At 50.4% G+C, this 7,278-nt stretch overlaps 1 non-coding gene across 1 annotated transcript; it reads left to right on the forward strand.

Moving 5' to 3' along the window:
* Positions 1 to 2,679: 2,679 nt before the first annotated feature.
* Positions 2,680 to 5,006, forward strand: LOC125507576 (F-box/FBD/LRR-repeat protein At1g13570). Its single transcript, XR_015603870.1, has 5 exons — positions 2,680 to 2,994; positions 3,218 to 3,335; positions 3,417 to 4,260; positions 4,339 to 4,488; positions 4,592 to 5,006. It is a non-coding gene; the product is annotated as an F-box/FBD/LRR-repeat protein At1g13570 (transcript).
* The last annotated feature ends 2,272 nt before the right edge of the window (positions 5,007 to 7,278 follow it).

Raw genomic sequence — 7,278 nt, forward strand, 5'->3', positions numbered from 1 at the left:
TGGAGGAAGCCGATGGACTAGCGATGTTGCAGGGTTTGTGGGAAATGGCCAAATACTACATTGGGCCAATACAGGTGGAGGTGGACTGTTTGTTTCTGTCCAATGCACTAAGGCCAACTTCACCGCACGACCCTAAATCTATACCCATTTTGTCCGGATTTTGTTCGTATGGGGTAGAAATAGAGGGAACAAACGCCAGACAGAGGCCGCACAAACTCGCTGCGCCCAACGCTGGAGTACCCTAAATCTATACCCATTTTGTCCGGATTTTGTCCGTATGGTGGGCCAGGTACAGAAAAGGAGAGAGTGACAGGTGGGGTCGAGGCGGACACAGACGGATGACGAGGACGCGAAGACGTCCGCTTTCTGTCCGCTTTGGCCCCAAACCGAGAGCAACTTTGGTCTGGAAATGGGGCAAAAGCGGACACAGACCGGACGAAACGTCCGTATGCTCTCATGCGTTGGGTCGTTCGGTTTGTCCGTTTTACCCCAAACGGACACAAACAAACGATTTGGGGTAGAAATGGGTCACGCGCTGGAGTTGGCCTAAGGACGGGTGCTACGAACAAATCAAGCATGTTTCCCATTGTCGCAGATATTAAAACAGTGTTGGCTGGCTTCAGTGAGCACAAGATAGATTGGGTTAGGAGGGACCAAAACAAAGTAGCCCACAACATAGCAAGCCGAACAAAGAGCTCTGGGGACTTCGTACAATTGGGCTCAGTTCCAGATGATTTGTTAGATATCCTGGATGATGATTGTAATGTGTTGGTTTAACCCTTTTGGGTGGGGGAGTGCTACACGTCCGTCGGCGAATCTTTTTAAAAGATCCGCTGCCTGGCGTGCCATGCGATCTAGATTGCTCAGCACACAATTCCTCTTTGCAACAAGAGTATTGTTTCAGAAACAAGGGTGCTTTGTTCGGAAACATATCGATAACTATTGCAACATGAGCTTTGTTTCAGAAACATTGGTGCAGTTGCAAAAACATCTCTGCGTATGATTCCACTTTGCAACAAGAGCTTTGTTTCAGAAACAACTATTGCAACAAGGGCTTTGTTTCAGAAAAAATATCGCTCAGTGCTGGGATGGATCAGCAGGGAGGGCTCCCCGACACTGACATCATTGATGGCGAGGCCATGCGCCGCGCTGCGCGCTGCAGGAACGATGACCGGGGCGCGCGGATCTGAAGCGCTGTCACCGACGTCGGGTGGTGGCGCTGCAGGAACGATGACCGGGGCGCGCGGATCTGAAGCGCTGTCACCGACGTCGGGTGGTGTCTTGGCGAGATGCAGGGCAGGAGAGATGTGAGTGGCAGGGCGGCCGACTGCCTAGCCGGCGACAAGTGAGGTGGTGAAAGAAAAGCGGAGGCATGGAAGTGGAGCGACGAAGGCCTGCCTCGCCGCTGAACGGCGGCTGTTGGAGCAGACCGGTGGCGAGAAAGTGCGTACCTAGCCATGTAATCTGTTTGCAGCAAGTGCCGAGTTGCAGAAATAATTCTGAAACAAGGATGGAGTTGCAAGAACGTGAAGTAGGTGAAGGTGACGCCTGACCGTCCGATCAACAACAGATCGAACGCTCACGGAGACGGACGACGCGCGCAGAAAGATCTGCCGGGTGACCACAAGCTTTTCCCTTTTGGGTGGGGCGCCGCTACGCGTCCGCCGACGGATGTGTTAGAAACATCCGTCACTCGGAGAGCCGTTTGATTAGACACTTGACAGCCGTCGGATGCAACCATCACCCGCAATTGACCAGGTCATTACTTCCTGCAACAGACGTTCTGTTTCAGAAACATAATCCCCTGTACACCGCCATCCAGACACAACCCCGCCCATTACTTCCTGCAACAAGACTCGTGTTGCGAACCTAATTCCTGCAACACAACCCAGTTACAAAATTTATTCTCCTTTTTCCTGCAACAAGACTCTTGTTGCGAACCTAATTCCTGCAACAAAGATCTCAGTTGCAAAATTTGCAATATCTACAACCTCTTCTTTGTATTCTTCCAAAAGACCATTGTTGCAAAATTTGCAGTAGCATCTCTTACCTCTTCTCTGTATTCCTGCAACAAACCCCTTGTTGCAATTTTACCCAACAAAGAACATGATGCAGAAAACTTCACCTCGTCCCAGCCGCCGTTACAATAACACCATTGTTACAGGAACTGCTGCTGCATGCGGTACTGACGTTTGTAGCTGACCTTGAGGAAGCGGCAGTCATGCCTATCCACACCAGTGCTCCTCCAGGACGGTGACACAGTGCTCCGGCAGTGGGGTGCCTCATAGAGGAAAGAGGGAAAGGAGGAGGGAGGAGAAGAGGACGGGCGCGGGTGGCGGAGCAACAACGTTTGGTTTGATGCAGTGGAGGTGGAAGAAGAGGTTGGGAAAGAAAGATGTGGATGGGATCTGTTTGTTGGAGATAAGCAGGAAAAATTAGAGCGGTGGTGCAGGCTCACGTGGGCACGTGGCGCACAGGAAAGACGCGGCGTTTAGCATTGGATCCGTCGGATGATTAGAATCTTTTCCCTTTTGGGTGATGCTCAAAAAAAAATTGCCGGGCCGACAGGTCCGAGCCCGAGGCACGACGGGACCGTGCGACGCTGGTCCCACCCGGCGTGATAAGTCTCAGCATTGGCCGCGAATCAGATACGGAGGCAAGTAGTAAAAGTCAACGCCATTTCCGAATATGGAGGCAGGATACGGGGCTGGCTGCACAGATAAAAGGACGCCCGCTGGGAGGGAGGGCTCTGTTTCTTGTCTGTCCCTGCGTTTCGACCTCGCTGCCCGTCCACTTTCGACCTTCGCAACCGCGCCTTCGCCGCTCGGCGCTCGCCGCTCGTCGCCTCTCCGGCCTACCCACCTCCCGTCAGAGTTTTGGTCCTAATCCTCAAAGGAAACCAATATCGTGGGTTGCTCCCCCCAGATCTCTGCCTCCGCGGCGAGTGGGGAATAAGAGGAGCCGCCGCCGCCGGCCGGCACCTCCGCTCCGCAGGTTGCCTCTGCTCTCTAATCCTATTATTACTTTCCTCTTTGCCCCCACTTCTTTTTTAGTTACGGGCGGCGGAGAAAGATGCGATTTTTCTGATGCACGCGACACTACTTACTGATTCTTAGTTTCAGACAAAATTCAGTTTACTCATACTTACATTATTATCTCAAGTCCCTATTAACCCTCTTGACTCTTGTTCCCCAACGTTCCTCAATGTTCTTTTCAGCACTGGAATGGGGAACTATCTGACGAGTAGAATAACGGCAGAGAAGCATGCCCATGTCAAGCAGACATCCAAGAATCGCAATGGAAGGCCTGGCCTTAAATTTCATGACCTTCCAGAGGTATGTTGATTTTGCCTTTCAACTTGTCCGTCAGGGTAAATAGATTTCTCTACTTAAACTTGTCTTCTCCTTTTGCTCAAGGATGTACTGTGCACAATTTTATCGAAATTACCTGCAAAAGAGCTGTTCGGACCAGTGTTTTGTCGACTGACTGGAGATGTACATGGACAGCTTGCCCCAGACTAAGCTTTGGTGTCGATGATGCAAGTAAGAATGCGAAAAGGAAACACCAGCACACCCAGATGTTCATCGACCGTGTTAATGCGGTTTTGACCAAGCACAGCGGCAGGGCTCTTGACCAACTTGAGATTAAATTTATATTCGAGGCCAAGCTTGTTGATCACCTCAATAATTGGATTAGATTTGCTATGTCAGCCCACACAAAGAGTCTAGCTTTTGATTTGGCGCCACCGGACAATTTTCCCAAATATGGGGATCATTACAGATTCCCATTTGAACAATTTACAGACAAGAAAAGTGTATCCTGTCTAGCGTGTCTTCAACTCAGCTTTGTATGTTTCGAACCACCTCCTGCCAATTTCATAAGCTTCATCTCCATGTACTCAAGACCACTAGGCAGGATCTCGAGAGTATCTTGTGCAGTTGTGTTAATCTTGAATGGCTGAGCTTACTCAGATGCCATCTCAAGGATCAAATGAAGGTGGTTCGGCGGCCATTGTCCCACCTGCGCTACTTGAAAGTCGTGCACTGTGATATAACCAAGATAGAGTTCAGTGCTCCAATGCTCTCCACCTTTGTTTATGATGGACCATACATACCTATTACCCTCCATCATGCTGCGAAGCTGGAAAATGCAACAATTAGGTTCCTCGGCGCAGTTTTTCAGCATTGTATCGCGTCACTCCTCAATGGGCTACCAGATGTACACAACCTGACACTGCATCTTGGAATGCAAGAGCTTGAGGTATTTTATTACCGGGACAATTTTATAGTTATGGCAGTCACGTAATCTTGCAATAACCTTTGTTGTTTTATCTTTCAGGCCCGGTGGATGTTAAATAGCCCTCGTGTGTTTTCTCACCTTAGGCATGTGCAAATACTGTTGATTATACATTATGAAGAATATGACAAAATCCTCTACTTAGTTTCTTTTTTAAGGGTTGCTCCGTTCATTGAAAAGTTGGAAGTACATGTGAGTAATGCTCTCAATAGTTTTCCCCCCTTTGTCAGCCATTATTTTCAGTTTGCATGTAGGTGGTAGCAAGAAATCCTACTAATCTTGATGACTTTTGCAGTTTCATGATATTGGCACTTTGTGGTTTGCAACCGATGGACCTTTGAGACAAGAAATGCCACCGTGTGAAGATAAATTTGTTAATCTGAAGGACGTTCGAGTTACAGGATTCAGAGGGGCACGCGGCCAAGCTGAATTCCTTATGCACGTGGTTGAAAATGCTCCTGCAATAGAGGTCGTGACTGTAGATACAGCTCAAAGGCTAACTGATGCTTGGGATCCAGATGAACCAATTCCTAGACTAGATAGTGCTGCTCTTGATATGGTTAGAGCTCCCCTCCTTAAGACACTCCCACCGAATGCAAAACTTTCACTTATTTAAGGCAGACTTGCATCTGTTGCATATATGTAGCTTCCGAAAGTAGAGTAAATCTGGCATGTAATTTCTCTTTAATTGTTAAATTAGTTATCATCAACTGTGTCTACTGTGTCTGCATCTTACTCCGTTGATTCATTTCGGGATACAAAGGGGGAAATAGCGCTACGAGAGAAGAACTACAAGTACGAGTTTTTGGCTAGGAAGTTCCCACCGCAGCTCATATGGCAGAGGGTAAGGGGCTGTTTGAATGGGAGCCCAGAGCTGCCTTGCGGCCAAATTATTTGGTCACCCTTTCAGATTCTGCAGCAACCTGTGGGCGAGTCCCTGGCGGCCAATTCCAGCGCCAAAATTTTGGCAAGCCCTTGTTTTGGTAGGGCTGGCATGGGCACAAACTTAAAAGCATCTACGGCCGGGCGTCTCAAACCCGCCTCATATGCCCGGGCGGGTCATCAGGTGACCCGGGCGGGTCATCGGGTTACTGATCGGTCGCGAAAATTTGACCCGGACGAATGCCTCAAACGACCGGATTGACCGGCACCCCTCATATCCAGCCTAAATATAAGTGGATATGGGGCGACCGGGCGCGTCCGTCACGTCTGACTGACGTCGGGGTCTCACGCGGAATCGCCCGGAAACCCCACGGTCCGAAACTCGTCTCCACCATCGGACCGATGTCGCCGCGTGGCGCCGCTCCGGCGGGCCACGTAGTGACTAGCCCGTCTGTTTAAGCCGACCACCGACACCGAAACTTTACCCCTCCACATTTTCCTCCGCTCGTTCGCCGCCGTCGCCACTTTTCACTCCCCGCCCGCCACCACTAGTAGCCATGCCCTCAGGCCGCCGGATAAGGGGCTACTCATTTCTAACGCTGGAGCGTCGACTGCAGCTCCTTGAGCAGATCCAGGCAAGGCATGAAGCCCGGATTGCCGCGGGGCTACCTCCGGATGCAGTGGATCCGGAGGAGGAGTTGGAGGAGGAGGAGGAGGAGGAGTTGGAGGAGGAGGAGGAGAGGAGGAGGAGGATGTGGGGGACGCTGGGAACGCGGATCTGCGAGCGTAGCAGTAGGCCATCTTCGATTCCCTTCGCTCGGAGTCGGATGCGGAGGCGCGACGCCGTCGTCGGTAGGAGATGGAGGCGCAGCACGCCGTGAAGGAGGAGATGTTCACCTACATGGACGAGGTCGAGCAGGAGGAGCCGGAGCCCTCCTATGCGCCCGTCCACCTGGCACCCTGCGCCGACGCCGTCGACATCTTCGACGACAAAGATTAGCTAGGGTAGTACATACTATGTAGTATGTAGGATTTTTTTTTTGCATGCTTTGTATGGATTTAGGGGATGAAATATGAGAGACTCGGATGCATTGAGGCGTGACCAATCACTATCTACGGACGCGCCCGGTGGTGTCTGCGGGCGCTTGAGGAATCGGATTTTTCAAGTCTGGTTGTAGATGCTCTAGTGAGTTTTGAAGAGCCTAATTTTCAAATTTGGGCAAGTCAATTTTTCCTAAACATTGATTCTTTTGTCAAGATTCGTGTTGATGTTTTTTCTTGTTTTGTTTCATGGCTTTTTAGGCTGATTTTTGACTTGCCTGGAGTAAGTCAATTTTTTCTTAGGCTGGATTTTTGACTTGCCCATGTTTAGAGTAAGTCAGTTTTTTCTGGAATGTACGCTAGGCTTTACTTAATCAGAGGCAACATTAACAGGTATTACATTTGTATGGTTGGGATTGTCTAGCCAAATGTGTCTCCTAAGAGTATCTACAGTTACATATGACAAATATGATCTCTTAAATGTTCAGGGACGCATTTGGGCGTGTCGCGCGGGCAGTGACTAGACACACCTTAAATTTCACCTGTTGCATCCGAACATCTTATATTAGATTCTTAAATTCATACAAAGACATGCAAATGAAATAACCTACGAACTATGTCGATCACCTAGCTACTCATCATTGGAGATGTCGACGATCTTCGTGCCCAGCTCTAGCAGCATGGACAACAGCTGTAGCTCTGGCTCCTCCGGTTGCTCCGCTCCGGCCTCCTCTGACTGTATCTCCGCATCGAGTTCAGGGAAGAGCGTGTCAGACTCCGCCTACTCCCGCCGGAGGAACGTCCGGTTGGCCTTCACATAGGCCTCATCCTGGATGGACTCCAGGATGGCCTGCTACTCCGCCATCTCGTCGTACTAAGCAACGGCGAACTTCGCCTCCGCCTGCTCCATGTTTAATGCCGACACCTGCTGCTCCGCCTCCTCCACCTCCATTGGTGCCAGCTCCTCCTCCTCCTCCTCCGACTGCCCCTCCTCCTCCTCCAGCTCTAGCGAGTCCGGAGGCAGCCTGACAACGATGCAGGCTGCACGCGCGGCTTGTC

The sequence above is a fragment of the Triticum urartu genome, chromosome 5A, assembly GCF_056163025.1.
Source record: "Triticum urartu cultivar PI428250 chromosome 5A, HENAU_Tu73, whole genome shotgun sequence".
NCBI lineage: Eukaryota > Viridiplantae > Streptophyta > Magnoliopsida > Poales > Poaceae > Triticum > Triticum urartu.